This window comes from Pseudorasbora parva, chromosome 2, assembly GCF_024679245.1.
Source record: "Pseudorasbora parva isolate DD20220531a chromosome 2, ASM2467924v1, whole genome shotgun sequence".
Classification (NCBI taxonomy): domain Eukaryota; kingdom Metazoa; phylum Chordata; class Actinopteri; order Cypriniformes; family Gobionidae; genus Pseudorasbora; species Pseudorasbora parva.
Genome location: NC_090173.1, coordinates 60,027,608 through 60,042,840, shown reverse-complemented (window position 1 = coordinate 60,042,840; position 15,233 = coordinate 60,027,608).

Sequence of the window (15,233 nt, the reverse complement as noted above, 5' to 3'; positions counted from 1 at the left end):
CCCACCTCTCTCATCCAGGGCTGCAATGTTACATCTGCGAATTTATTTCCTTTTTAAACAAAGTTTTGTGCTTTTACTCCTGTGGTAATATTCACGTAAAACAGCATTCACATACCAAACACTGGGTTAATGACGAAGATAGAGCTTTAAGTAGAAAATAGTTTTTATGTAAAGAGATAAATTAAAATAAAAAGTGCACAACTCTTCTTAAGTGGAAGGAAGCTACCTTTTTTCCCCATCACGTGGAAACTTGTGCGGGTGAGTCCTTATTTGGGTTAATAAAATAAGGAAATTATAGTTTTTAAGTAGAAAATAGTATTTATGTAAAGAGATATAATTTACTATACTCTGTATTTTATCTTTTTATAAAAATAAAAATAAACGACAATATCATCGTCCATTGCGATGTTTTACTGTAAACATTGTCAACTGCCAATTTAGGGGATATCGCCCAACCCTATTTGCAAACAGTCTGTTCCTTTTTTAAAAGAGTAAAATATCCGTCAACATTATGAATCTGGATCATTGTGTATTTGACATTGAACCGTATTTTACATTGAACACAATTGGTCATTAAAATGCAACACTTTACAAATAAAACTGCATTAGTTAATCAGATTACATTTGTTTTATATTTATTGTAAACATTATGAAATGAATAAACCCATAGCAACTTTAATGTAGGCCTAATACAGTTTGATTTATGATTTTTTTTTAAATTACTTTCGGCCCACGTCTCTCAATCAAGTTTGATTTTTGGCCCTTCATAGGAAAAAGTTTGGGCACCCCTGCTATAGATGATAGATCTGTCATTAAATGATAGATAGTTCCTGCCATAGTGTTTTTTTTTTTTTTTTTTTTTTTTTTTTTTTTGCAGTGTTGGTCATATCTGAAGCTATGTAAGTACTAATCTGTTGGCCATTTACACTGCATTTATTTGGGTTCCTTTAATCAGTCTTAAAATTGTATTATTATGAAGGATATAAAATCATTGCAGCATGATTATTATTAATAATGATATATATTATTATGGGACAACATAAGACAATACATCTTGAAGGACATTGTATAACAATGTAAACGTGTAATAAATATGTTATAATACAGATTTTGTGTTGAAATTTGTCTTTCTTTTTGTATTCTCTACGATAGAATGGACTTGATTGGATTGGCCTTGTCCAGAAAGACCAAAAGAGGGACCAGCTACAGCTCCTGCTGCTTTCTTGATCAACACTGATCTGAGGACAGTGCTGACAAATCAACAACATCAAGTCTCGCTTCATCAAGTTTCCTTGATAGTGAGACGCCATCTCATTCTTAATTACTTTTTTTTATTATTATTATTATTATATATTAAACTAAAAAAGTTGTATGCAAATATGTTATTGTTATCCAAGTGCCTTCATTGTTTTTTGTGTACATACCAATAAATATTTTGTGTAAGATTGTGTGTTTACCATATAACCATTAAGTCTGTATATCTCAATTCACCTTATTGTATAATTAATTTTAAAATTCAAAATATAATTTGGTCCCTCTTAATATATTAGCTAGGTAAAAAAAATTGTAAATATAGTTAGGCTTACTTCTGAAGCGTTTTTTATTTTTATATATATATATATATATAACATTTATTTTGTTGCTGATAAGTCAATTGTGATTAATTACTCCATGTTATTAATTTGATTGTATGGTTTTAATATTTAAACAAGAAAAAAACTTTTAAAAAAACGAATATACCCACCGGCCAATGACGGCCGTCGGATAGTCGCATAACTAATGAGCTGTCATTCTGATTCATCCGTCCCTAGCATTAAATTTATTTTGTTGTTGATAGTCAATTGTGATTAATTACTTCATGTTGTTAATTTGATTATATGGTTTTAGGTTTTAATATATATATATATATATCAAAAACAATAATAATAAAAAAAAACAACTAATATACCCACCGGCCAATGACGGCCGTTGGATAGTCGCATAACTAATGAGCTGTCATTCTGATTCATCCGTCCCGCGGTCGTTTGCTTCAGGTGAGTACGGAAAGTTTTCTGAGGTAACAATTCAATTAAAAACGAGTAAAATGTGATTGTATGTGATTACAAATGTTTATATCTGCTTAAACATTAATCAAATGTGAACAGTTTACATTTAGCATTAGTGAGATAACGTTAACTGAAGGAGATTGTGTAACGTTAGTTACGTAAACTGTTAGCCCTAAGGCTTCTGTCTTCCATCCAATTTGTTCGTTTTGTTGAAAACATTCACTGATATCGGATTACATGTTTATATCTGTGGAAACATTCATACAATGTGAATAATTTGCATGAAGCTTTAACGTTATATTGTTAACGTTAACTCGTGAGGTAAGTTAACTGAATAAGACTGTAAACGGGATTCTAACTTGCATCTAACGTTATATTATTCGTGTTGTTAAAAACATGCACTGATATCGCCAGTGTTCGTTATTTTGAAATATAAGCAGGAAAAAAAATCTAAATTAGTATGGGACTGTGAATCGATTAAAAAAGAATCAATTTGAGGCGTTGGGAATTGAGAGTCGATTCCATTGGTTGGAAAAAAAAATCTAAATTAGTATGGGACTGTGAATCGATTTAAAAAAGAATCAATTTGAGGCGTTGGGAATTGAGAGTCGATTCCATTGGTTGGAATCGATTCCATCGAATCAGAGTTCGCCTCTAGCTTGTGTGACTGGTTCGTTTCCGTAAACAGATTCTTTAGGATGATTCATTTAAATGAACCAGTTCAAACGAGGTTGGCGGTTCTTTTAATAAAATGTATTTTCTGCTGGATAAGCATCATCGGATCGAAAATGGAAGTTGTTTAAAAACATCCAAATACAAGTGAAAAGCCACATTAAAGTGAGTTTTGAGCAAAAACTTAATATTAAAATTTGCGTCATATTTCTCATTGCACTGCGGTCTTTGTTTATATTGACTTTTTATGTTCGTTTTAGTTTGGGATTGAACATCACCGTGGTCAACTACTGCAGTTTTTATTGTGCTGCTTACTAGACAAACTAATGCTATTTTTACGCTAATTAATAGAAACCATATTCTCCCTTTTGTGTGAGTGTAAACAGGTCGTTGTTGGTGTTGCTACTGCGCAAGTGTTTGATTGACAGCCTGACAGCCCTGCTGAAAAAAACAATAGAAACCATTACAAAAATCGTACTGGTTTCCACTAAAAAACCATTACAAACCATCAGCTTTTAACCATTAAAAATGGTTTCCATCACGTAGTGTGTTTTGGGCATATTCCATTAGGATTTAATGGTTTGTATAGGTTTCGATTACACATTTGTGTTGGTCTTTATTTGCACATATTTAATGGTTTCCCATTGCAGTTTGTACTGGTTCTGATGGTTTCCATTACAAATTTGTGTTGGTCTTTATTTGCACATATTTAATGGTTTCCCATTGCAGTTTGTACTGGTTCTGATTGTTTCATTACAAATTTGTGTTGGTCTTTATTTGCACATATTTAATGGTTTCCCATTGCAGTTTGTACTGGTTCTGATTTTTATGTTTGACTGGTAGCTGTTTAAATAATTTAAATTATTACTAAAATTATACACTGGTTTTGCCCTTGTTGCTTAAAAAAACTAAAATATATAATTTTAATTGATATAAACTGCACACAAACTTTTCAATAGCTAACAGCTAAGGTTGTGTTTTTCAAAGAATGAAGAACATGCACCTGAAATCAAAATTATACATAACTTTTTTACTCAACCCAGCTGGAAATAAACATCTGACACAAAAAATGAACATGACGTTTTTATTTATTTATGTACATGAAATTCTCGTTCACTGAGGCTGATTTAGACCTGCAAAAAGAAGGAGAATGCATTAGGACAATGGACCTCTTTAACCACATCATCAGTACATGAGATTATCCATACATTATATATTTATATATGGGAATCTCAAAGAAGTTGTAAGAACTTAGTTGTTGATGAAAACAATCATGCCTAAATTCATTTAACACTTTGAGTACTTTGAGCAGATTCAAGATCTTGACAGCTGTGAGCTTTTGTTCATTAGTCATTTCATGGTCATAGCATGACGATCATCTGTTATTTAACCTTCTCCGCCAGGTATATATTTTAACCTGCTAGCCAGCACCCGCACTTTTGAAAAAAAATCCCAAGAAATGGCACATCCAAACTTAAACACATACAGTAAAAAACGGATGACTTTCAAGATCATGCCATGTGATTTTATTTTGAGAAAACTCTAACTGCTAACTGATGTTTATTGTCATCTTCCAAGCATTCAGTGAATTGTCTCTTTTGTTTTTTGGTGCAAACTAACTGCCTCATTCAGTTTCAGTCTCTCCTGCACACATTCACACACCTCCGGCCCGGTTATGGTTCTTTTTATCTCTGTTATAATTACTAAAAATTTTCCACAGATTTTATCCCTCTTTTTTTTTTTTTATCAAACTTCTCACTTCACTTTCTTTAGAGGAAAGTGCTGAACTCCTGTCAGAGAAGATGGGGTGAGGTGTGTTTTTTTTTTTTTTTTTTTTTTTAAAGCACTATTCACACCCAGTGGTAATTCAGGGAAATAAGTTCTCTGATGCGCCACTTGAAACATTGGATGGATTCTGTCTTTTGAACTTTTAGCATCTATCTTATGCGAGTTGATTTAGATTAATATGTGCGAGGGAGAGAGACAGTGCTTAGTTTGAAGACAGAGAAAAAAAATGTCCAATTTAAGAAAAAAACAGCAATCATAATCAAGGACTGGAACTATCCATTTTATAACACTATATGAGCACTCAAGAAGTATAGGAACTGATAAAAAAAAGCTGCTCAAAACATACCCAATGTGATGATAAAAATATAAACGAAAAAAAAAGATATTATTAGAGAACATTGGTATTGCATTCAGAAATGGTATGTACTTACCATTGACAGTTTTTGTACAGTTTATGTCACTTATCTTCTCCGCCAGGTATTTGCGTGCACATCGCAGGCGCTTTTTTATTTCTTCTGAGGTGTGGCCTCTTTCATTCAACCTCTGAGACAGACACTCTGTTTGAAACACACACACACACACACACACACACACACACACACACACACACACACACACACACACACACACACACAGTGAAATTAAAGAACTGAAGGACTTTAAATCTGACCACTCTCAAATAAAAATCAAGTAGCATAAAATGCTTGATAGCTCAAACCTGAAATCACAGTGACAGCCTAAAGCCCAATTTATACTTCTGCGTCGAGTGTACGCAGTAGCTTGTACGACATACCCTGACGTGCACCTCTCCAAAAATGTAACAACGCGTCAATTCAATGTGGACCGCAAGCGCTGTGATTGGTAGGGGTGTCAACAATAATCGATTCGGCGATGCATCGCGATGCGGGGCATGAACGATTCAGCATCGATGCGGCAAAGTGCCATAATCGATTATGTCACTGTTTATTTTCTGGTGGACGATAAAGTTGTGAAGTTTTAAATACTTCCGGTTCCGGGAGAATAACAACAACAACAAGGAAGATGGCTGAGGCGGAGGGAGATGACCGCGATAGACGGGTTATTAAAAACGCGCTAACGACCCGAGGTGTGTAGGATTGTACGTATATATTTTTTGCACAATGATAAATTAATCTATAATGACGAAATACGGCGCAATTCACCTTTATTCCACAAGGTGGCAGTGTCTGATACCCAATGATGAAGTGACGTTTCACTCATAGTTACCTCTGACAGAAAACGAAACAATAATAATAATCTGCAAAACTTGAAATGCCTTAGTGATTTACTTCAGAGAGCAAGTACTAAACACAATCATATGTTAGTGTCACTGTCTCTTGATGATGGATGTGGTCAAGAAGCTGTCAGTAATCAAAATATTGATTTTGAAGACATTGAAAATGAGTGGAGAATATGAAAGACAAATTTAAAGATAAAAGATTCCCAGCGTGGATGAATTTATGGATGAATTTAGAGACATTGATGGAGAAGTATGGTGTCCTGAATATCATAATATAACTGAACAATACACAAAGTATCAACATCTAAATTTAAATACATAAGGTTCTATAGACTACTGGGTTAATGAGGTAATTGCTGTGCACAGGACTCAGTCAGTGCACCGCATTTATCAAGGTGACTTTCACGAGGCCCCACAAGAGCGACAGAGCTCTGTGGCGGGTCCTCCAGCACTTGGACGACTAAATGGTGGAATGAACTATCCAACCATCTTGCCCTCCCTCATCTGCAGCTATACAGGCAGCAGTTCTTCAGGGAACGGGAGGAGGGAGTCAGATGCAAATACAGGATGTGATGCGATTGATCCTTTTGAGAAGCTGCACCAGCTCATGGGAGAACATAGAACGTTTTTCATAGACTTCATTTCCACTTCCGGTCAGGTCCAGTTGTACTCACCCTATACTGCCTGTTTCAGGATAAAGAAAGGCATTCTGAGAAATAATCGTCAGGCAGCCCTTTACGAATGCAACAGAAAATCGATACTTCAAATGTTAAAGTCATTAACACCATCTTAATGGTGTTGCTGGGGTTTCTAGCTGAGCAGCATTAAAGATTTAGTTTACCCAAATAAATAAAAAATTCTCATCATCTCATGTTTTTCCAAACTCAACTTAATATTTACCACAGCTCTCATTTAATCCAAATTCACTTATAAAGACATGAGATGATGAGAATTTTTTTTATTTATTTGGGTAGAACCAGCTGATGCAGGAGCAGCGAGCATGCTACGTCTCCAATGATAGCACCCTTGCCAGCTATTCTGAGCCGGGGAGCTGCTACGAGGAGATGCTCAGGTACATCAGCCACCTGTACCGCAAAGTGAAGGGTCGCGCTTCCCGCATCTACAACGGCTGGCAGAGCAAGCGCAGAAAGAAAGTGAACCCCAACAGCGTTTTGAGTGGAGGAGGAGGAGGAGGAGGCAGTGGCGGCGGGGTCAACGGTCACAGCAGGCACAGGGGTGGTGGACACTGGGTCCGTTCCATCCACAACCTGATCCAACAGCACCAACAACAGCACTGTCACCTCAGCAATGGCAACCCCAGTCCTGTGGCCTCTACTGGACCCGGCGAGGCTCTGGAAATGAGGTCTAACGCAACGGAGCCACAACTGGCCGTGTCCTCTCAGCCAACTGGCCTGCAGAATCTTTCTTCCAGGACTCAGTCAGTGCACAGCATTTATCAAGGTGACTTTCACGAGGCCCCACAAGAGCAAAAGAAGCTCCACGGCGGGTCCTCCAGCACTTGGACGACTAAATGGTGGAATTAACTATCCAACCATCTTGCCCTCCCTCATCTGCAGCTATACAGGCAGCAGTTCTTCAGGGAACGGGAGGAGGGAGTCAGATGCAAATACAGGATGTGATGCGATTGATCCTTTTGAGAAGCTGCACCAGCTCATGGGAGAACATAGAACGTTTTTCATAGACTTCATTTCCACTTCTGGTCAGGTCCAGTTGCACTCACCCTATACAGCCTGTTTCAGGATAAAGAAAGGCATTCTGAGAAATAATCGTCAGGCAGCCCTTTACGAATGCGACAGAAAATCGATACTTCAAATGTTAAAGTCATTAACACCATATTTTAAGGAGTGAGGCAATAGCCAGCACTCCAGCGATTGCGGCCATCAAGCCCTTTGAAATCCTGCGTCAACCGTTGATTCCGGCTTATTCTGTCATTGGAGGGAAAAGATCAGTTGGTTTTCAAAGATTCAGGCTGCTGGGGTTTCTAGCTGAGTAGCATTAAAGATTTAGTTTACCCAAATAAATAAAAAATTCTCATCATCTCATGTCTTTCCAAACTCAACTTAATATTTACCACAGCTCTCATTTAATCCAAATTCACATATTCATGTATGTCTGTAAGACATCAGTGATCAGAAATGCCACTAGCTTGATAAAACTGGGAGTAAATGCATAAAGTCAAAATGCACTAAAGGCTGAGTTGAATTTTCTGTTTAGTCGAAGTTGACATTAAATGTTGAGTTTTGTCTGTCTGACACAGAATAAGAGGCGAAGCACTTGGCATGAATGAAAGATGAGTAGACCGTTTTCTTACTACAGTATTAACCAAAATATAATTTCAGAAGTTCTTTATACGAGCTGTTACACCTCTTTAGACAAATTTTCAGAAATATGAAAGATTTGGAAATTGTGAAAGATTTGGATGGAAATGCAGTATCTATTCTTCTGTTTTTTTTTAAAACTTTATTTGTCCTAAGAAATCAAAGATAACAAAAAACGTTTGGTTTCCAACATAAGTTAAAATCATACAGGTTTGAAAGACATGAAATTTAAGCAGAATTTTTTTGTTGTTGTTGATTGTTTCTTTAAATCTATAAAATGTAATTGAGTTTCAGTGATACATTTACAGCAGGAGCAGTACATTTTGTCCCAGTACTACATTACTGTTCGGAATAAATACGTAGAATTTAGTACAGTTGGTTTTCCATTATATCATTTGTTCAGCCCCAGAGAACCAAGGCATCTCTTTAAGTTTTCATTTCTACATCAGTCTGTTGCAGAATGACTATTTGTGGATTTCTGTCAACAGGAATATGTACCGCATGTTTACTTTAAATTCACTGCCTTTGCCAGAAGTCATTTGTGATTCCTGCTCAAGTCACCTCCACTTCAGCTCATTACCACAGGCTAAAGTGGGACACTATGTATGATGATGTGCACAGGAAACACATTAGTATAAGAGTACAGCCACAGACATACTCCGATTCGATTGATTAGTTGTATTTAAAGTATTTAGATCACAAGGCCAAGAGGGGACTTAGAATATATTGAGCACTGTCTTGACTGTGACTAGAATTTAAACCAATATACCAACTAGTTAAAGTAACTGGTAAAATGGAACAAATTAGGTCTAGATACTATGTGTAATCATTCAAGTACATGACCTTACAATACACATTAGGTTAATTGTAAGATCTATTAAAGTTCGAGTTAAATGCCAGGTTGAATAAATCATGTGAATGATTTAGACATAATTAATCCTGAAAGATGTAATTGATCCTGAAGGAAGTAATGGACAACAGCGTCAGACAAATCAGCAATTGGTGTCTGGGTATGTTACTTTTAAAAGCAACATGATTACAGTATTGCATTACAAACTGCAGTATTAAACATAACTAATTATGCTATGGTCTTTTTATGTGAAGTAATGTAAAACATTTCATTAACATTTTAATTGTACCCTTATACGTAAAACGCATGTTTGCTTCCTAAAGCAAATGTAATGGTTCATTCGTGTTTCCTTAATGTATTGAAATGTAGCAGATGTTGACTGACTGTGCTTTTCCCCCATGTAGGCCACAGTCGTGTGCTGTTGCAGATAGCTGGTGTGGTGCCCACTCAGTTGCTTCTTGAGCTCCTGAGTTGCCCATATTGCCCTAGAGACCCTGGATCTGGAGCTGACGGATTCAGAAGGGGACATGGTGTATGAGTTCTCCCAAGCCCAATATGATCGATCCAGCAGAATCCTAACACATTCATTCACTGCCCAACAACGTGCTAACGAATGTTTCCTTAAAGTTGCTTGGATTTTGGGCAAACATAAAAAAACATTTACTGATGGAGGGGTTGTCAAGGAGTGCATGAGTGCGGTAGCTGAAACCTTATTTGAGGGAAAACAAAAAGAAGACGTGTGTAAAAATCAAGCAAATACCTATGTCAGCATCATCAGCCACAAAGAAAACAGAAATATTAACCCATGATGTGCTAGCTCAGCTGGATGAAGCAATTCACAAGGCACCATGCATAGGCTTAGCTGTAGATGAGTCCACTGATGTGTCTGACAATGCTCAGCTGTTAGTTTTTGTGAGGTTCTTCAAAAAGGACAAGGAAGAGTTCTGTGAAGACCTGTTAGGTGTCACAGCCCTTCAGACCACTACAAGAGGAGAGGACATCTACCTGGCCATAAAGGAGATGTTAAAGAAGAGGAAAATAGAGCTGAAGCAAGTGGTTCCAATAACCACAGATGGAGCCCCTGCCATGGTAGGGAGAGAGAGAGGAGCTGTGGCAAGAATGAAAGATGACAATCCACAACTCATCTCTTACCATTGCATAATTCATCAGTCAGTCCTGTGCCACCCTGTCAGACGAGTATGCTGAGGTGATGAACACAATGATGAGAATGATAAACTTTCTCAGAGCTTCCTCTTCCCATCAGCATCGCATGCTCAGGGAATTCCTCAGAGAAGTTGATGCAAATGCTGATGACCTTCTGCTACACAACAATGTAAGATGGCTCAGCAAAGGTAGGGTGTTGGAGCGCTTTTGGTCCATCCGAGGGGAAATCGCAGCTTTCTTGGCACAGCTGAAGAACCAGAAGGCAACAACATTTTCTCTCTTTTTGGAGGATGACAAGAAGATGGATATTGTAGCTTTTTTGGTTGATATCACTTCACACCTCAATGAACTGAATTTAAAGCTACAGGGCAAGGACAATTCAGTTTGTGATCTGATGACAGCTGTCCGCTCCTTTCAGAGGAAACTTGTGTTGTTTAGGGAAGACCTGCTGGCAGACTGTGCACACTTTCCAACTGTGAGGGAACAGATTCAGGGTGAGAGAGGTGTGTCTTCTTTTGTTGACAAGCTGATTGTAAACTTCAGCAAGCGTTTCGATAGCTTCAGCCTTGGACAGCAGCTCATCCTGTTCATTCAGATACAGATGTCAGGGAGTTCTCAAAGGAAGTCACACTGCTCTTCAAGTGGGAAAATGCTGGGCCTCTCCAGATGCAACTGGTCGATCTCCAAGCAGATGTGGCCTTGAAAGAGCATTTTGGAAAAACTGATCCTGCCACTTTCTGGCTTCAAATGGTCTCAGAGACCGCTTTCCCAGGTCTCAGGAAAGTAGCCTTGTACATCTTTACCATGTTTGGCTCCACATACAATTGTGAGGCAGCTTTCTCCACAATGAACATTATTAAAAGCAAATATCGATCCAGGCTCACCAATGAGCACCTACACATGTGTTTGAGAATGGCCCTGACACCATTCCAGCCCAGATTTAAAATCCTGGCAGGACAAGCAAGGGCTCACTTTTCTCACTAAGCAAGAGAAAGTGTGTAAGTTGGATATAAAAGGGAAAGAAAGAGAAAAGGAGGTGTTAAAGCTGTTCAATTGTTAATGTGTTGAGATTGTTTATTTTAAAATGTTTAAACTTAAGATGTGAAAGGGAGTTAACTAAAAAGTAAAAGGGAAACTCAAGCTATACTTTTTTTATTAATTTTTCTCAAATTAAGCACTTTATTTTGAGATGCGCATTTTTCAAAAGCTCTCTGTTGTGTTTTATTTATTTATAATTTATTTTAAATGCAGCCTTTGTTTTATTTAAATTGAACATTTATTATTAGAGTACTTATTATTTCCCTACAGTTCAATAAATAAACAGACAATAAATATTGTTGAAATATTATTACATTTGTACTTTCGTTTTATTTGACAGTCGTCTCTTGACTAGGCTACTTACATATTATTTTCATACAACTACTAGGCTGTGGCACTGAATGATAACACAAGTTAGTCATTGTGATGTTACGGACCTTTGGTTGCTGAATTTTTTTCTAACCGGACCTCTTAGAATTTTAATTGAATACCCCTGCCATAAGCAGTTGAGTGCAAGTGTGGGTTTCTTCATGAATATTCTGAATGCTTGCATTGCTTTAATACAGGGATTCACCAGGGGGTGTGCGAGAGGAAAAATGTAATGGCGGTCTGTTTTTTTAATGAGATTTTCCATACAACAAAAAAAAGACAAGATGATCACGGAAGATTTGGTTTCAAAGTGAAATGTAAAAGTGCCTATTTAAGTGAGTTTGTCATTCTGCGATGTTGTGTTTTTCATTAAGAATAATAGGCTAATGAACCCACAGTTCAAGCAACCCGCCCCCGAATCAGCGCTAATTTGAAACTAAAATCAGCTTGGCTGCACAGAGTGCGCACTTACTGACGAGCTGTCATTCACAGTGTGCGCGCACTGGCGCGGTCTCAGTTAATGCATATGGAAGCTTAACTTTCATAGGATTTCATTGAAAGTACTCGCTTTGCTCCGCTCCGTTATTAATGCCGGAGCAGCTGTGTGCATATGTTCCTTTCGGTTAGATAGAATAAGTGACATCTCTATGCGTGCCAACTCGTTTCATTCATTCCATATTATATATATTATATATTTGAAATATGATATATGAAATCAGGGAAAAAGTCAAGTGGGAAGTTGTTATTGTCATTCGTGTTCTGGTTATTTACGCATGATTAAACATGAGTCTTTATATGGCGATAAAACAAAGCTTTGTTGGTTTTTTGGTTTTTTGAAGTGGGTATTGGGGGTGCGCCAACCCGTTCGGGACATAGAAGGGGGTGCGCAGGTAAAAAAGTTTGGGAACCGCTGCTTTAATAGACTGTGCAGGGATGATGTATTTTTGTTGGCCGAGACCCGAAAACATTAAAAAAAAATTAAGCACTTTCGTTTTTATTGGCACGAAGACAATAGGTTTTTAATGGGTTTTTGGTTAAATGCTTGCAATACAGTCTTTGGCTAACACAAGCTCAAGACATTTTCACGTTCTATTCTGCGATGTGAAGTACATCAGTATTAATGTACGCCCCTTGTCATTTTATTAAAGCTTTTACTTTAAAAAAGTCTTTAAAGGGTCATGAAACCCCAAAACACTTTTTTTGAGATGTAAACAGATATGTATAGGCTGCACATCATTGAAAACACTAAGGGTACTCATTAATGGTATGCATATGTGAAAATAGTTATTTTTGCATTTTTCAGAGCGATTTCTGTCTTCCGGTTTGAAAAGTTTAGTCGGAGCAACGTCACAAATGCTGACGTCGGCACGGCCTTTTCGGCCCAAGTATGGGCAGCTGGGCACATGCTGACGTCGACCGCTCCGAGCGATTCTCGATATATATTCATGACATAAAGCTCATTCAGTCCAATCCCTGCGCTGTAGTATGCATACAAGATAATTTAGTTAATATGCATGAGACAGTCACTTCTGTCAGGCTCGTCTTACATCATTATTGTAGAGATATGGTGGGGAAGTTTTGGAAGCAGCGTGCGGAAAAGTCACGGAGGAAAGCTAGGCGTTGTGCTGATACGAAGTAACGTAAAGGGCGCCGAGCGAGCTGTAACCGGCGCCGTCTGTGGAAGCCTTTGCTACAAAGGCTCGGTAAAGTAAAATTCACCTGAGGAATCGCACGCCGAACCTGCAAGCGTTGACTATCTATGTCAGGAGTGCAAAATAACCAATCTGTAATCTGTAGGCTAATGAACAAAAGCCACGTCCTCTCCGTTTTATTTGTCGTCACAGCCATGCACTAAACCGCATGTGTTCGGGCTCTTAGTGAAACAGTGTGATGCATATTTGGACAAATATAGATTTAGCTGCCGAGTGATAGACAGCGCGGATCGTCACGGCAATGCGCGGTCGAGACTAGCCTCAAACCTCTTCGCTTTTACCCCGATCTAGAATTACACATCTCTTATCACATCGCATGTTGGGTGGTTCACGTTCTCTTATCACGTCGGCGCGTTGTTCATCTTGCCAAACAGCGTGCATATTTGGACAAATATAGTTTTATCACGTTTGCAAAATATTTCGTCATGCAGAATAACATTTATTTTCATTTCTCACTGAATTATGCTGGTTTGAACTTTGAAGAGCTGAATGATTTGCGATCTCTGCTGCACGCCACTCATAGCTCTCTCATTCGCTGTACTCATCCCTCATTTAATCTCACTGTGGTAAGCAATGCCAACGTGAACCAAGAACATGTCTCAGAACCGCTCAGCACCTACTGACAGACACTCCCCTATTTATGCAAACATTCCCTCTTTCCACACAATACCATCCCACCTTTTCACAGTCGACCACTCCCCTTTTAACAAGCTTTTTCAAATCGAAGGTGTGAAAAAACACCGCTGCAGCAGGGGGGTTTCATGACCCTTTAAAAAGGCAGCTGCTAACAGATGGCTAAATGAGGGCTACGGAGGATGTCAGAGACCTTAAACAGGGGTAAAAAAGGGGTAATCAAGATGACGGCGCTCTATTGGTTGTGCCCATATCAACAGAGGGAAACAAAAAAGTTTTGATGATAAAACAATAAGAAGAAAAGCGAAAACGCCACCAAAGAAAGCTATAAGTTATCCTCTGATGGAGGATGACTTGGATGACATTCGTAAGTCATTAAACTTTCTGATGGAGGAGATGGCCAAAGTAACTGCACAGCTATCGGTGCTAACTGAGCTTGTCACAGAAGTAAAAGTGCTAAAACAGCTGATAAAAGAAAAGGACAAAACAATTAATGAACTTGAGAAGCGGATTGATAACTTGGAACAATATACGCGCATGGAAGATATCGTCATAACAGGCTTGAAGGTTAAACCTCGTTCCTACGCAAAAGCTGTGGCGGAAGGTAGGAGGGTTAGCGAGGACGCCGGGACTGAAGAGTTGTTTTCGCTGGAAGGGCAAGTTCTGCAATTACTGGCGGAGAAAAATATACATGTGGACGCTAATAAAATGTCAGCAGGTGAAAATAAAATATAAAAATATAGTTCAGAATGGTAAGTAAATCGAATGGTATGTGCATATGTAATCAATGCCAGCTTGAAGTTACAACCATTCAGGTTTTATTTTTATATTTATTTTTAATGTTTTTATTTTTCTAATTGCAGCGACCAAAAAGAAGACTGAGGTTGCTGCCCATATGGAAAAGTTTTGCTAAAAACATGTGCGATTCTTATATGTTCCAACAGAATACTATAAGGATCATATATGCTGAAAAATCCACATATACAAATTGCACAATATTCATATATTTTCAATCATGATCATGATGTTTTCTATGTTTAAAAATTGGTCTAATTCATGCATGTAAGACTACTTTCGAAACCAGAATTTATGTATGTTTGAATGTATTTATGTAATTTGTGTATATTTTACCTACTATCATGTAATGTTATTGTTGTGTTTGCTAGGGATGAGTCACGATTTTCGAATATTATTTCGATTAGTTGATTTAATTATAGAATATCGAATAGGCTGTGCGATTGTTGTCTAAAAAAAAAAAATCCACGTTTGCGGCGCTGATGCGGTGGTGACGTGTGAATGTAACCAGCGGGTGGCGCACGCTGTCAAAACCGCACGTAAAAGCTGTCAATCAATTCTCACACAACA